Raw genomic sequence first — 15,981 nt, 5'->3', positions numbered from 1 at the left:
CTGCAAGGGAGGGCAGTTGGGGGCAATCAGGCCTACAGGGGAGGGCAGTTAGGGGTGACCGGGCCAGCAGAGGAGGGCAGTTGGGGGCAATCAGGCCTGCAGGGGAAGGCAGTTGAGGGCAATCAGGCCTGCAGGGAAGGGCAGTTGGGGGTGACCAGGCCTACAAGGGAGGGCAGTTGGGGGCAATCAGGCCTGCAGCAGAGGGCAGTTAGGGGGAATCAAGCCAGCAGGCAAGGACAGTTGAGGGGAGCCAGGCTTGCAAGGGAGGACAGTTGGGGGGACCCAGGCCTGCAGGGGAGGGCAGTTGGGGGGACCCAGGCCTGCAGGGGAGGGCAGTTGGGGGGACCAGGCCTGCAAGGGAGGACAGTTGGGGGGGCTCAGGCCTACAGGGGGGGGGCAGTTGGGGGGAACCAGGCCTGCAGGGGAGGGCAGTTAGGGGCAACCAGGCTGGCAAGGGAGGAAAGTTAGGGGTGACCGGGCCAGCAGGGGAGGGCAGTTGGGGGCGACCAGGCCAGCAGGGGAGGGCAGTTAGGGGCAACTGGGCCGACAGGAGAGAAGTTAGGCGTCAATCAGGCTGGCAGGGGAGTGGTTAGGGAGTGATCAGACTGGCAGGCAGAAGCGGTTAGAGGCAATCAGGCAGGCAGGCAGGCAGGCAAGTGGTTGGGAGCCAGCAGTCCTGGATTGTGAGAGGGATGTCCAACTGCCCGGGATCGGGCCTAAATGGGCAGTCGGACACCCCTCGAGGGGTCCCAGATTGGAGAGGATGCAGGCTGGGCTGAGGGACACACACACACCCATGCACAAATTTTATGCACTGGTCCTCTAGTTGATTCATAAATGAGTTGGCTCAACTCATTTCAAACACCATTTCTATTAAAATTTCTTTAAGCCTTCCCATCCTGCCATCTTCTGGACCTCTCCTGAAGCAGTTCGTGGTTCCTTCCTCTACATACTTTGTAAATTACTCTTTTTAAAACTGAGGTAGTGCTCACTTTGGCAGCACATATACTAAAATTGGAACAATACAGAGAAGATTAACATGGCCCCTGCGCAAGGATGACACACAAATTCGTGAAGTGTTCTATATTAAAACTAACTAAATAAATAAACAAACAAACAAACAAATAAATAAAACTGAGGTAAAAGTCACATAACAGAAAATTATCATTTTAAAATATACAATTCAGTAGCATGTAGTATATTCACAATATTGTGTAACCATCACCTCTATCTGGTTCCAAAACCTTTTCATCATCCCAATGGGAAGCCACATATACATTAAGAACTCAATTCCCATTCCTCCCCTCCCACAGTCCCTGGCAACCACTAATCTGCTTTCTGTATCGATTAATTTTATTTTGGAAATTTAATAAAAAAGAAATAATACAATATGTGACCTTTAGTCTTTTCTTCACATAACATGTTTTCAAGGTTCATCCATGTTATACCATGTATCAGTACTTAATCCCTTTTCATGTTTGAGTAAAATTTCATTGCATACATATAACACAATTTATTTATCCATTCATCCATTGATGAATATTTGGGTTGTTTCCACTTTTTGGCTGTTGTGAACAGTGCTGCTGTGAACATTTGTGTACAAGTTTTGGGTTGAATATCTGTTTTCATTTCTTTTTGGGTATATACCTAGAAGTGGTATGACTGGATCTTATAGTAATTCAATTTTTAAAAAATATATGTGGAACTGTCAAATTGTCTTCTATATGGCTGCTCCATTTTACCTTCCCACCAGTAATGCACAAGGGTTCCAATTTCCCCATATCCTCACCAACATGTATTTTCCTTCTTAAAAAATAATATAGCCATACTAATGGGTGCAAAGTTGTATCTCATTGTGGATTTGATTTGCATTTCCCTAATGACTAGTGATGTTGAGCATCTTTTCAGGTGTTTGTTGGCCGTTTGTATATCATCTTTGTAGAAATGTCTATTCAAGTCCTTTGCTCGTTGATTTTAGTAGATTTATTTTTTTAAGTACCATTTGAGATTTACAGAATAATCGAGTATTACATAAAGTTCTATATACCCAAGCCACCCTCTCCACCCCCACTCACATTTACCTCCACATGCAGTTTTCTCAATTATGGACATCTTACAATAGTGTGGTACATTTGTTACAATTAATGAACCAATATTAAAACACTGTTACAATCTAATAGTTTATAGTTTACATCAGGTTTCAATATTTGTGCTGCACATTCTATGGGCCTTGACAATGACATGTATCCACCATTACAGTATCATACAGTATAGCTTCATTGCCCTAAAAAAAAAAAACTGTGACTCACCTGTTCAACCTCCCCTGGCATCCCCTGAACCTCTGTCAACCACTGATCTTTTTATTGTGTCAATAAATAAGCTTTCTTTTTAGAGCAGTTTGATATTTACAGAAAAACTAAGCAGATAGTACAAAGAGTTCCCATATACCCAATACCCAGTTTCCCTATTATTAACATCTTACATTGTATGGTACACATTTGTTATAATTAGTGAACCAATATTGATGCATCATTATTAACCAAAGTCCATACTTTACTCAGACTTCTTTAGTTTTTACCTAATGTCTTTTTTTCTGGTCCAGAATCCCATCCAGAACACCACATTACAATTAGGCATCATCTCTCCTTAGGCTCTTCTTGGTTTTGATGGTTTCTCAGATTTCCCTTGTTTTTAATTACATTTACTAGTATAGTTCTGAGGAGTGCTGGTCAGGCATTCTGTATGTCCCTCAATTGGGATTTTTCTGTGTTTTTCTCATGATTAGACTGGAGTTATAGGTTTTAGGGTAGAAGACCACAAAAATACAACGGCATTTTCACTGCATCCTAGCTATGATATATATTATCAACATGACTTTTCACTGTTCATGTTGCTCTTGATCACCTGACTGAGGTAGTGTTAGTCAGATTTCTTCACTATAAAGTTATTCTCTGCCCCCCACCCCCACCCCGCCATCCAAACTGTAGTCTTTGGAAGGAAGTTACTGTGCACACCCAACTCGGGGATGGCTGAAGTGGCATGGACTCACTCTTTTACATTCCTAAGTTGACTCAACCTGCTGTCCAGTAACAAATCATTCCAGGCTCAGCCACTTTTCTGAGCCCTGGGGCTGTTCTAGGGCAGGCCAGGCCTCCTCTAGAACTTACCTTACCATGGGCTAACTTTTGCCCCTGGGGTCCATTCCTGAACTCCTAAAATCGTTAAATAAGCTCCTTTCTTTCTTTCTTTCTTTTTTAATGTTCTTATTGATTGTTAGAGAGAGAGGAAGGGAGAGGGATAGAGAGATAGAAACATCGATGAGAGAGGAACATCATAGATCGGCTGCCTCCTGCATGCACCCCTACTGGGGATTGAACCTGCAATCCGGGCATATGCCCTGACCTGGAATCAAACCAGCAACCTCTTGGATCCTGGGTCGATGGTCAACCATTGAACCACACTAGCAGGGTGAGCTCCCTTCTTTCTTACTTAAAAAAAGAGAAGCCCTAGCTGTTTTGGCTCAGTGGTTGGAGTGTCGGCCTGTGGACTGAAGGTTCAATTCTGGTCAAGGGCACACGCCTGGGTTGCGGGCTCGATCCCCAGTAGGGGGCGTGCAGGAGGCAGCCAATCAATGATTCTCTCTCATTGATGTTTTTATCTCTCTCTCCCTCTCCCTTCCTCTCTGAAATCATATAAATATGTTAAAAAAATAAAATAATAAAAATAACATTAAAAGAGAAATAGAATAATTCTCTACCTCCTTGAGGACAGAGTACTAAATAAATTATTTGGACTGCATGAGAGATTTGCCTCTTCCATTTATTTATCTATTTATTCTATAGATCACTATTATATCAGTATGGATTCATATACATTTATTTTGTACTTTACCCACTCTCATTTTTATGCTCATTTATACTTTCTTTTTTAATGCATTTAACAGCAGTCTGGCATCACCCAACCAACCAATAATAGTGTGGTTCACTTGACAATTAGCACATTGTTCCTGACACTAAGGGATCTTTCCTGGGACCTGAAGAATGTTTTTCTTCCAATCAGAGGCAAGTGAAATTGATCTTTCCCCTTCAGGTACAGAAAAAGGGTTTGAGAGTACCTCCATACATTTGTCAATGAAACAAGAATTTCCCATACTAGATGAAGAAAATACTTTGAGTTCAACCAAAGAAACAGAACTAGTAGAAGATATATTAAGAGATTTATTGTAGGGACATTCTTATACCATATACAAGAATAAAATAAAAATGTATTAAAGATATAAATGTAAGACTTAAAACCATAAAACTCCTAGAAGAAAACACAGGCAGTAAAATCTCTGACATTTCTCTTAGCAATATTTTTTCTGATATATCTATCTCTTCAGGCAAGGGAAACAAAAGAAAAAATAAACAAATGATACTACATCCAACTAAAATGTTTTTGTACAGCAAAGAAAATCATCAACAAAATGAAAAGGCAATGTACTGAATGGGAAAACATAATTGCCAATAATACATCTGATAAGGGGTTAATATCCAAAATTTATAATGAATTCATACTACTCAAGACCAAAAAAAAACCCCAAACAATCCAATGAAAACAAGGGCAGAGGGCCTGAATTGACACTTTTCCAAAGAGGACATACAGATGGCCAACAGACCTATGAAAAGATGCTCAATGTCACTAATCTTTAGAGAAATACGAATTAAAACAGCAATGAGATCTCACCTCAGAAAGACTGGAAGATGGCGGAGGAGTATGGGGAAGTTACACTCATCTCCATCCTGGACTACTAGTAAACTGGAAGTACAACTAAAATATGGAGCAATCAACCTGAATAACCAACTGAAGACTAGCTGAATAGAAGTCTTATAACCAAGGATTTACAGAAATTACATTGAGACTGGTAGGAAGTATGGGAACACAAAATGGGCTGGCCTGCTCCCATGGGTGGCAGCTGAGATTCTGGAGGTATATCTTAACTTCAAAGGTTCCCCCTAAGAAGCGCGGGGTCTCAAACCCAAGCGGGGCTCCCCAGTCCAAAGTACCAGAGCTGAGAAGAGGCATCCACATAACATCTGGCTGTGAAAATCAATCAGTGAACAAAAAGATAGATACAGAGGCAGTAAAGCATCATACAGTCTGTCAAATTACAGCAGGAAGGTTAGGGAGAGATGGGGAAGATAAGAGATCCATCAAAGGACTTGTATGCATGCATATAAGCATAACCAATGGACGCAAAACTCTGGGGGGTGAGGGCATATATGGGAGTGGGGTGGGGGGGCAATGGTAAGATATGTACACATATAATACCTTAATTTAAAAATTTTTGGAAAAAAAAGAAAATCAGTGGGGTTTCTGTATGCTAGGGAGAGATGATTCTGCTAGAGACACAAGCACCCTCTCTTTTTTTAAAAACCCTCTATTTTGATTTGCATAGTAGCTGTACCAATTTATTTTCCCACCAATAGTGGGCAAGCATTCCCTTTTCTCCACATCCTCACCAACACGTATTATTTCTTGTCTTTTTTATAATAGCTATTCTAACAGGTGTGAGGTGATATCACATTATGGTTTTGATTTGCATTTCCCTGATGATTAGTGATGTTGAGCATGTTTTATATACTTGTTGGCCATCTGTATATCTTTATTAGAAAAACAACTATTCAGATCCTCTGCCCATTTTTAAATGTATTTTTTTGGGTGTTGCTATTGAAGTGTGTGAATTGTTTATAAATTTTCTTTCTTTGGGTGATTTGTTTTTTTACTTTGCATTTCATATATTATCCAGTTTCACATTCTCATAGGATCTGCAATTGCAATAGCCACCTAGTCTCCCAAGTTTGAAAATGGCAAGAGAGCCACAGTTGTGGCCAAAGGCAAAGCACTGATATGCTCACAAAACAAAAAATGGCATAACTTTTCCTTCATTTTTCTCAAACTTATGTCTGACACAAAAGCTCATGGCTAGAGAATGGGAGTCCTTTTCTTCTTCATGCCTCAAACTAAATATTAAACTTCTCTGACAGGGAGAACAAAGTCTCTTTAATAATTAATTGCCTACACACACCTATACATAAATATTTTGTTACGCAGGCTATAAAAACACTTTCACTTTTTGGTTGTTTTCGAAATTTGGAAAGACTGAGGAGCAATGGCAGGGGCGGGGTGCTCTGTGGAGAGGTTAGCAAAATGAGCAGAGAAAGGATGTTCTTAACAGTTGTTGTCCCATCTAAGAGGAGGAAGTGGAAGACCCTGATTTGAAATGAAAAAGAAAATACTCTAACTTTGTTGTGTGGTTGTTGCTGTTCAACCTGGAGGTGTGTGAAGTGAGAGTGGGGGGAGCACAGGGTATAACTGACTTCAGGGATGAGCCTCACTGAAGCAGGATGGGTGTAGGGGTGCAGTGAAACACAAGCACCCTCTCTTAAAGGGCCAACACACAAAATCTCCTATGCAGCCACTCACCCTGGACTCCGGTGGAGGGCGAGTGGAGCGGGTTAGAGTCATGTGAGTTTATGGCTTTAGAAAGAGAGCCGAGGGGACAATTGCAAGGACGCCCTGGGCTGAGTCACACTACTACACCGCAGACACCATATTTCTTGGATGGAACATGCCCCTGCATACAGCATCAGCCTGAGAATGCAATAACCCTACCCTCTGGTCTCCCTGTTGAACCCATTCTGTGGAACTTGCGCCCTGCTGAGGAGTAAAGCTGCCTGGGCCAGGGTGTACAGGTCTGGGCAGATTAGGGGGTATCAGTTACTGAGTTGTATGGTTTTGAAGTGGGGGCCATGCCTCAGCACTTTCCCATGAACCTGACTGGTGCCTTCTCCTCACCAGAGATTCCCTAACCCCTCTCTCCAGGCTCCTGAGGCCCCACCCTTCATCTTGGTGGCTCCACCCTGCTGAGATCTGGGCAGAATCTAGGACAAACTGAATTGTGTGGCATTGGGGTGGGGGCCATTCCCCCAAGTTCCCCAAGCCTGAAGGGTCCCACCCTGCTGAGATGGGGCTCCTGGCAGTATCTAAGACAGACCGAGTTGTGTGGCTCTAGGACAGGGGGAATTTTTCTCTCTCAAGCCCAAACAGTGCAGAGCTTTCCCTACACAAGGCCAAATATTGGTGTGTTTGGGCCTGATAAACTCTGCTGGCCTCACCCTGACAACTCCCTGAGACTCCTCCCCACAACAAAGGTGTGCGAGCACCAAGAGGGTGGCAGCTAGACTTTGAATACCCTGGGAACATTGCTGAGTGGCCTCAGACTCAGCACTGGCACCAAGTTTGAACCTATATAGATCTGGTGAACAGCACTCGCTCCTAATTGATGATTCACTGAGAACCTACCTCATGCAACTCGAGTACAGCCAGAGGCTCTTTTAGTGACTGAGCCTAACAAGCAGCCAGCAGGCAGAAGCAGGCAGAGGTGAACCTCAGACTTCCTAGGGAATTTTGCTGATCTATCCCCAGGCCTGGTGCTGGAAAAAATCAACCTTGGCTTGCAGCTTGATGCTTCCCATGAACAACCAGATCCAGCAGAGGCAGCCAAAAATATGGGTCACTGTAGTTCTAAACAGGTTACCTAGGGGCAGTCATGGGCAGTATCTGACATTGTCCTGCACCTGAGTCCTTCCCAAGCAGTTCAAGAACCAACACACCCAGTGACCAGCTTCAAACAACACCAGAGCAGGATCCAATTACCTTCCCAAATAGCATATCCAAAGGGAGATATCAGCAGGTACCAGACTCTGCTGCGGTGAATTCCACTCTGTATAATTAGCACCTGCACAGAAGCTAGTACACTGTGGTGGGAGTTGACCCTCACAGTTAGACAGCTGAGGGTCAACCATACACACAAACAGGCCAATAGTAATCAAGATTCAATTATAACAGGAGGGCTCACATAATCCACACAAGGGCCATTTCAGGAGTACCCAGTGCAGGTGATCAAGGAAACTGTTCCACTGGGTCCCACAGGACACCTACTACATACAGTAGGCCATCCTACCAAGACTGGGTACAGATCTACCTAATACATAGAAAGAAACACAGACAGACAAAATGGGGAGACTAAGAAACATGCCCCAAATGAAAGAACCCATAAATAGAGCTAAATGAAATGGAGGAAAGCAATTTAGCAGATATAGAGCTCAAAACAATGGTTATAAGAATGCTCAAGGAACTTTGGGGGAAGAATGGGTGAACTCAGAGGTTGAACAAAGAGATAGTAAGCTTAAAAAAAATAGAAGGCATAAAAAAGAACAAGTCAGAAATGAAGAATACAATATGTGAAATGAAGAATACACCAGAAGGCCCTAGCTGGTTTGGCTCAGTGGATAGAGCGTCAGCCTGCGGACTAAAGGGTCCCAGGTTCAATTCCAGTCAAGGGCACATGCCCGATTTGCGGGCTCGGTCCCCAGTGGAGGGCATGCAGGAGGCAGCCGATCAGTGATTCTCTCTCATCATTGATGTTTCTATCTCTCTCCCTTCCACTCTGAAATCAATAATTAAAAAAAGAATACACCAAAAGGAAAAAACAGTAGACCAGTAGACTGGATGAAGCAGAGGTTCAATTCAGCAATTTCGAAGACAAGGTATAAGAAAACACCCAATCAGAGCAGCAGCAGCAAAAAAAAAAAAAAAAAAAAAAGAATTGAGGATACTTTAAGGAACCCTGTGACACCATAAAGTGTAACAATATCTGCATCACAAGGGTAACAAAAGGAGAATAGAAAGAACAAGGGATTGAGAACTTATTTGAGAAGAAATAATGACTGAAAACTTCCCTAACCTGGTGAAGGAAAAAGATACACAAGTCCAGGAAGCACAGAGAGTCCCAAACAAGATGACCCCAACAAGGCCCACACAAAGACACATCATAATTAAAATGGCAAAGGTTAAAGACAAAGAGAGAAGTTTAAAAGCAGTAAGAGAAAGACAGGTGTGATGAAAAGCAAAGATCTACAACCAAGACTACTTTACCCAGCAAGGCTATTCTTTTTTAAAAAAATATTTATTATTGAGAGTATTAAAGATGTTCCCCTTTTCCCTGGCATTGGCCCCCTCCACCCTGTTTCTGCACCACCCCAGGTCTTCACCACCTTATTGTCCATAGGGAATGCATGTAAGTTCTTTTTTTTTATTGAGGTATTATATGTGTACATATCTTACCATTGCCCCCCCACCCCACACCCATATATGCCCTCACCCCCCAAAGTTTTACATCCATTGGTTATGCTTATATGCATGCATACAAGTCCTTCGTTTGATTTCTTATCTCCCCCACCTCTCCCTAACCTTCCCCTTGTAATTTGACAGTCTGTTTGATGCTTTACTGTCTCTGTATCTATCTTTTTGTTCATCAGTTTATAATGTTCTTTATTATCCATAAATGAGTGCGATCATGTGGTATTTTTCTTTCATTGACTGGCTTATTTCACTTAGCATAATGTTCTCCAATTCCTCCCAGGTTGCTGCAAATGAAGAGAATTCCTTCTTTTTTATGGCAGCATAGTATTCCATTGTGTAGATGTACCACAGTTTTCTGATCCAGTCATCTGCTGACGGGCACCTAGGCTGTTTCCAAATCTTAGCTATTGTAAATTGTGTTGCTATGAACATAGGGGTGCATATATCCTTTCTGATTGGTGTTTCTAGTTTCTTCGGATATATTCCCAGGAGTGGGATTACTGGGTCAAATGGGAGTTCCATTTTCAGTTTTTTGAGGAAACTCCATACTGTTCTCCACAGTGGCTGCACCAGTCTGCATTCCCACCAGCAGTGCACGAGGGTTCCTTTTTCTCCCCATCCTCACCAACACTTGTCGTATGTTGATTTGTTGATGATAGCCATTCTGACAGGTGTGAGATGGTACCGCATTGTTGTTTTGATTTGCATCTCTCGGATAATAAGTGACTTTGAGCATGTTTTCATGTGTTTCTTGGCCTTCCTTCTGTCTTCTTTTGAAAATATTCTGTTTAGGTCCATTGCCCATTTTTTTATTGGATCATTTATCTTCCTTTTATTAAGTTGCATAAGCTGCCTGTAGATGTTGGAGATTAAACCTTTATCAGTGATAGCATTTGCAAATATGTTCTCCCATAGAGTGGGCTTTCTTGTTGTTTTGTTGATGGTTTCTTTTGCTGTATAAAAGCTTTTTATTTTGATGTAGTCCCATTTGTTAATGTTCTCTTTAGCTTCCATTGCCCTAGGGGCAGTGTCAGTGAAGAAGTTCTTTTAGCATATGTCTGAGATTTTGCTGCCTGTGGATTCCTCTAGTGTTTTTATGGTATCCCGTCTTATGTTTAAGTCCTGTATCCATTTTGAGTTTATTTTTGTGTATGGTGTAAGTTGGTGATCTAGTTTCATTTTTTTGCATGTATCTGTCCAATTTTCCCAACACCATTTATTGAAGAGACTGTCTTGACTCCATTGTATGTTCATGCCTCCTTTGTCAAATATTAATTGAGCATAGTGGTTTGGGTTGATATCTGGATTCTCTATTCTGTTCCATTGATCTATATGTCTGTTCTTGTGCCAGTACCAGGCTGTTTTGAGAACAGTGGCTTTGTAATACAGCTTGAAATCTGGTATTGAGATCCCTCCTACTTTATTCTTCTTTCTCAGGATTGCTGTGGCTATTTGGGGTCTTTTTTTATTCCAGATGAATTTTTGGAGAGTTCTTTCTAGGTCTGTGAAATAGGTAATGCATATAAGTTCTTTGGTTAATCTCTTCCTGCCCCGTCCTCCCCCTTCCCTCTGAGATTCAACAGTCTGTTCCATGTTTCCATGCCTCTGGTTCTGTTTTATTCATCAGTTTATTTTGTTCATTAGATTCCTTGTTTATTTTTATTTTTAGATTCAATTGTTAATAGATATGTGTTTATTGCCATCTTATTGTTCATATTCCTCCCCCTCCCCCTCCTCCTCCTCCTCCTCTTCCTCCTCTTCCTAAAGAATACCCTTCAACATTTCATTGTAATACTGGCTTGGTGGTGATGAATTCCTTTAGCTTTTCTTGTCTGGGGAGCTCTTTATCTGACCTTCAATTCTAAACGATAGCTTTTCTGCATAGAGTAATCTTGATTGTATGTCCTTGCTATTCATCACCTTGAATATATCTTGCCACTCACTTCTGACCTGCAAAGTTTCTATTGAGAAATCAGCTGACAGTTGTATGGGTGCCCCCTTTTAGGTAACTGTTTTTCTCTTGCTGCTTTTAAGATTCTCTCTTTGTCTTTAATCCCTTAGCATTTTAATTATGATATGTCTTGGTGTGGGCATCTTTGGGTTCCTCTTGCTTGGGACTCTCTGTGCTTCCTGGACTTGTAAGTGTATTTCTTTCACCAGGTAGGGAAAGTTTTCTGTCATTATTTCTTCAAGTAGGTTTTCAATATCCTGCTCTCTCCTCATTCTGGCACCCCCATAATGCAAATGTTGGTACACTGGAAGTTGTCCCAGAGGCTCCTTACCCTATCTTCATATTTTTGGATTCTTTTTTCTTTTTGCTCTTCTGATTGGGTGTATTGATTGATTGATTGATTGATTGGGTGATATTTTGCTTCCTCACATTCCAAATCATTGATTTGGTTCTTGGAATCCTCTACTATACTGTTGAGTCCCTGTAAATTATTCTTTATTTCAGTTAGTGTATGCTTAATTTCTGAATGGTTCTTTTTCATGTGTTTGAAATTCTTGCTAATATCCTGGAAATTCTCACTAAGTCTCTTGAAGCTCTCATTAAGGTCCTTGAACATCATTATAACCATTGTTTTGAACTCTGTATCTAGTGTTGATTTGCTTCCATTTCATCTAGTTCTGTTTCTGGAGATTTCTTCAGTTCTTTCATTTGTGACATGTTTCTTTCTGCATTTTGGCTGCTTCCCTGTGTTTGTTTCTATGTATTAGGTAGAGCTGCTAAGTCTCCTGGAATTGGTAGAATGGCCTTGTGTAGTAGGTGTCCTGTAGGGACCAGTGGTTCAGCCTCCCCAGTCACCTTAGCTGGGCACTCTAGGTGTGACCCTGTGTGGGATGTGTGCACTATCTTGTTGTAGTTAAGCCTTGATTGCAGTTGGCATCACTGGAAGGAATTGACTTCTATGCCAATTGGCTGAGGACCAGTTGCAACTACAGTGGGAGAGCTGCTATGCAAGAGATACCCTTATGGAGCAGAACTGGCTTCAGTGGGGTATGGTGCTCACTGAGTCTGCCCCTTGAATGTGTCCCTCATGGATGTGTAGAGTTGTAACCTGGTATGGTCTGAAGCTGTCACTGGTTGCACTGGCTGTAGGACCTCCCAGGAGGTGCAATATTAGCCACTGCCTGGGGCCACCCAGCAGGAACTATAGAACCATTTTCAGATGGCTGCTGCTTGTGTTGGGCTTGGAAGTGCCCAGGCAAGGTCAAACTGTGAAGCAAGGCAGGCTGCTGCTTGTGCCAGGTCTTGAGCCTCTTATTTATAGGCATGGGGAATGCTGACTCTAGCTGCTGCTGCTGCTTTTTCGAGAGATTTTAGGAAAGTCTTAAGCCTGAGCCAGGATGGAAAATCCACTGCAAACAGCTTGGGTAAGGCTGCAGATTGGATGGGGTGGGGTCTCAGGGAATCACCAAGGCAGAACGAACAGTATGACCAGGGTGATGGAAACTCAGATATGGCTGCCAGTCAGCTCTGCAATGGGGAAGGACTTAGCATAGGAACAATGACTCCTGTGAGCACCCTTGTCTTGGAGAAAGCTGCCCCTAAGTTTTTGCTCTAATGCCGGACAATCCAGTTCCTCCTTGTAGGTCCCTGGATCTTCCCAAGCCACAGCCCCAGCACTAGAGTTCAGAGAGAGAAAGTCCATGTAAGTTCATGCAAGTTCCTGCACCAGCCCTTTAAGAGGAACTGCCTGGGCCTACAGCAACCTCTGTGTCACTCAGCCACAATACCTTCTGGTTTTTACAGTCCAAAGGTATGGGGACTTCTCTCCCCAGCTCTAGAACCCTGGGCTGGGGGTCTATTGTGGGGCTGGGTCCCCTTGCTCCTCACAGGAGGTCTCCGCAACTGAGATATCCCTCCTGATTTAAAAAAAACGCCGCATGTAGGTATCAGACCAGCCCATTCTGCACCTCCACCCCTTCTACCAGTCTGGATGTGCTTTCTTCTTTGCTTCCCTAGTTGTAGGATTTCCATTCAGCCATATTTCAGACAATTGTGAATGATGGCTGTTCTGTATTTTAGTTGTAATTTTGATGTGGTTGCAGGAGGCAGTGAGTACCAGCATTTATCTATGCCTCCATCTTGGTTCTCCACAAGGTTAGTGTTTAAAAATGAAAGAGCAATAAAAAGCTGCCCAGACAATAAAAAGCTAAAGGGTTTTATTACCACAAAACCAGAATTATAAGAAATGGTTAAGGGCTTGCAGGAAGTAAGGGAAAAGGGAGAAGGGAGAAGGAGGTGGAGAAGAAAAGAGGAGGAGGAGGAGGGGGAGGAGGAGGAGGAGGAAGGAGGAGGAGGAGAAAGAAGGAGAAACAGAGAGGGACATAGTTAAAAGAATAAAATGGAAATAAATATGTACCTATCAATAATCATTTTAAATGTAAATGGTATAAATGCTCCAATCAGAAGATAGGGTAGCTGAATGGATAAGAAAACAAAATCCATATATGCTGTCTACAAGAGACCCACCTCAGAACAAAAGATATACACAGACTAAAAGTAAAGGGATGAAAAACAAAACAAAACATTTCTTGCAAATGGAAATGAAAAGAAGGTGGAGTAGCAATACTTATGTCAAACAAAATAGACTTTAAAACAAAGGTTATATAGTAAGAGACAAAGAGGACACTACATAATGATAAAGGGAGCAATACAACAAGAGATAAATATGACCCTTGTAAACATTTATGCATCCAACATAGGAGCATCAAAATATATAAAGTAAATCTTGATGGATATAAAAGAAGAGGTTGACAATGAAAGAGTCATAGTAGGGGATGTCCACAACCCATTGATATCAATGGACAGACCCTGCAGACAGAAAATCAACAAGGAAACAGTGGCCTTAAATGATACACTAGATCAGATGAATTTAATAGATATCTTCAGAGCATTTTACCCCAAATCAGCAAAATATACATTCTTTAAAAGTGCACATGGAACCAGGGACCACCTGAAAACCTACGAACATTGGGTCTCAAGCAGCGCGAATACGCGGACGCAGATGAGCCCTGCACCTTCTCATGGAAAGGTCCAACATTGCCTAGAGAAAGGTGAGGTCTGTGATCCAAGCTGAAGGGAGAAACGCGCACAGCAGGATGTGGAGGTTCAAAGGAAGTCTGCGCTCCACAAAATCTGCAGCCGTTGGGGTCAGCGTAGCCTGTGAATGTGGAAGAGAGTCCACAGGACTGCTGGCAGAAGGGAACTCTAGAAATCAACCCATAGCTGGGCTGGGCACAGAAAGGCAGCCTGAAGTTCTACCAGTAAACCGGCTGCACAGTGCCAAGGGAAAAAGACATGCGCAGAGATGAGCGCAGTGCTGTGGGGAAAAGTAGCAAGTCTGTGTGCTTACTCTGGCTTTTTTTTTCTCTTTAAATCCTTGCTTTTGATTACTAAGCCCAGTACATAGGATCTCCTAATTAAAAACACTCTCAGAGACTGCAGGGGAAAGTTGTTTTTGTGGAACCTGGGGATCAGAGCGGGAGAAACGATCAGAAAACCATTCCCCCAACCCAGTATTAAGTGCCGCAGGAAAAAAACAACAACTTAATACTGGATAGAGAGGACTTATAGCACTGGATGTCAATACAGAAACACTGCCACCCAGGGGGTGAATCACAAATTGACTCTTGTGTAAATACAACTAAAGGCAGGCTGAGAAACAAATAAATACCGCGTGCTTGAAAATAGGATTGTGGCTTATGACACAGAGGAGCAGTGGAACGCAGGGAACTTCAATACTGTCCTGACTACCTGACAGAAAACAGGCATGCCAAACAGAACAGTAGAGGAAGTGAATGACCTTCACTGCTAGACATTATTTATTTTTTATCTTTTACTTAAGAAACTAAATTTTGACAGCGACCAAGATGGCGGCAAAGGTAAACAACTAAACTGCCGCCTCGCACAACAATTTCAAAACTACAACTAAAAGACAAAACGTCTACCACCCAGAACCACGGGAAAGCTGGCTGAGTGGAAGATTTACAACTAAGAAGGAAAGAGAAAGGAGCACCAATGCTGAAAAGCTGAGGTACGGAGGCGCTCGAATCGGGCTGGTGGCAGGCGACTGGGCGCGCGACTTTTCTTCAACCTGAAGGGAGAAAAGCTCCTGATCACTCTGAAATCCAGTTTCTGGGAACACGCGTGGGACCCAGACACCTACTAGGAGAAGCTGGACTCTCAGCCATCGGGTCGGAAAGTGAGAGTGACGTTTCTGCAGAGGTGCGCCCAGCAATCAGTGTTTACTGCACTGGAGCGCGGGACACGGGGACTTGGAAACGCGGAAAGGCAGAGACTGCTGACGGCAGCCATCTCCGTTTGCCACGCCCTAGCCTAGTGACACCCTGAGACCCTGCCCTGCACATTCTACAAACCCGCCCAGGCTCCACACGGCGGCTTTTGCATATAAATGGCCTGTTCTGTGGAAGCTTAACCAAATAAACTGCAACTCCAGTCAGACTGCTACAAAACCACCAAATCCCAAGCAAAGAGGAGAAAACTCTAGTTCTTGCTGTAGCTCCTGCCTCAGACAGTAGCTGACCTGCACCCCATTGGAGATCCAGAAACGAGGGCATCTAGTGGTTGGTGTGAGACAACACCAGATTTCAACCACTCTCATAAGGGACACATTCAAGAGGCAGATTCAGTGAGCACCAAAGCCCTACTGGAACAAGTCCTGCCCCATAAACGTGTCTCCAGCACAGCAATTCTTCTGTTATAGACACAGCGGGCCCTCACAGCCAATTGGCCTGGAGGTCAATTCCTCCCAGTGACACCAACAACAA

This window comes from Cnephaeus nilssonii (genome assembly GCF_951640355.1).
Source record: "Cnephaeus nilssonii genome assembly, chromosome: X".
NCBI classification, from domain to species: Eukaryota; Metazoa; Chordata; class Mammalia; order Chiroptera; family Vespertilionidae; genus Cnephaeus; species Cnephaeus nilssonii.
This window is presented reverse-complemented; position numbering follows the sequence as displayed.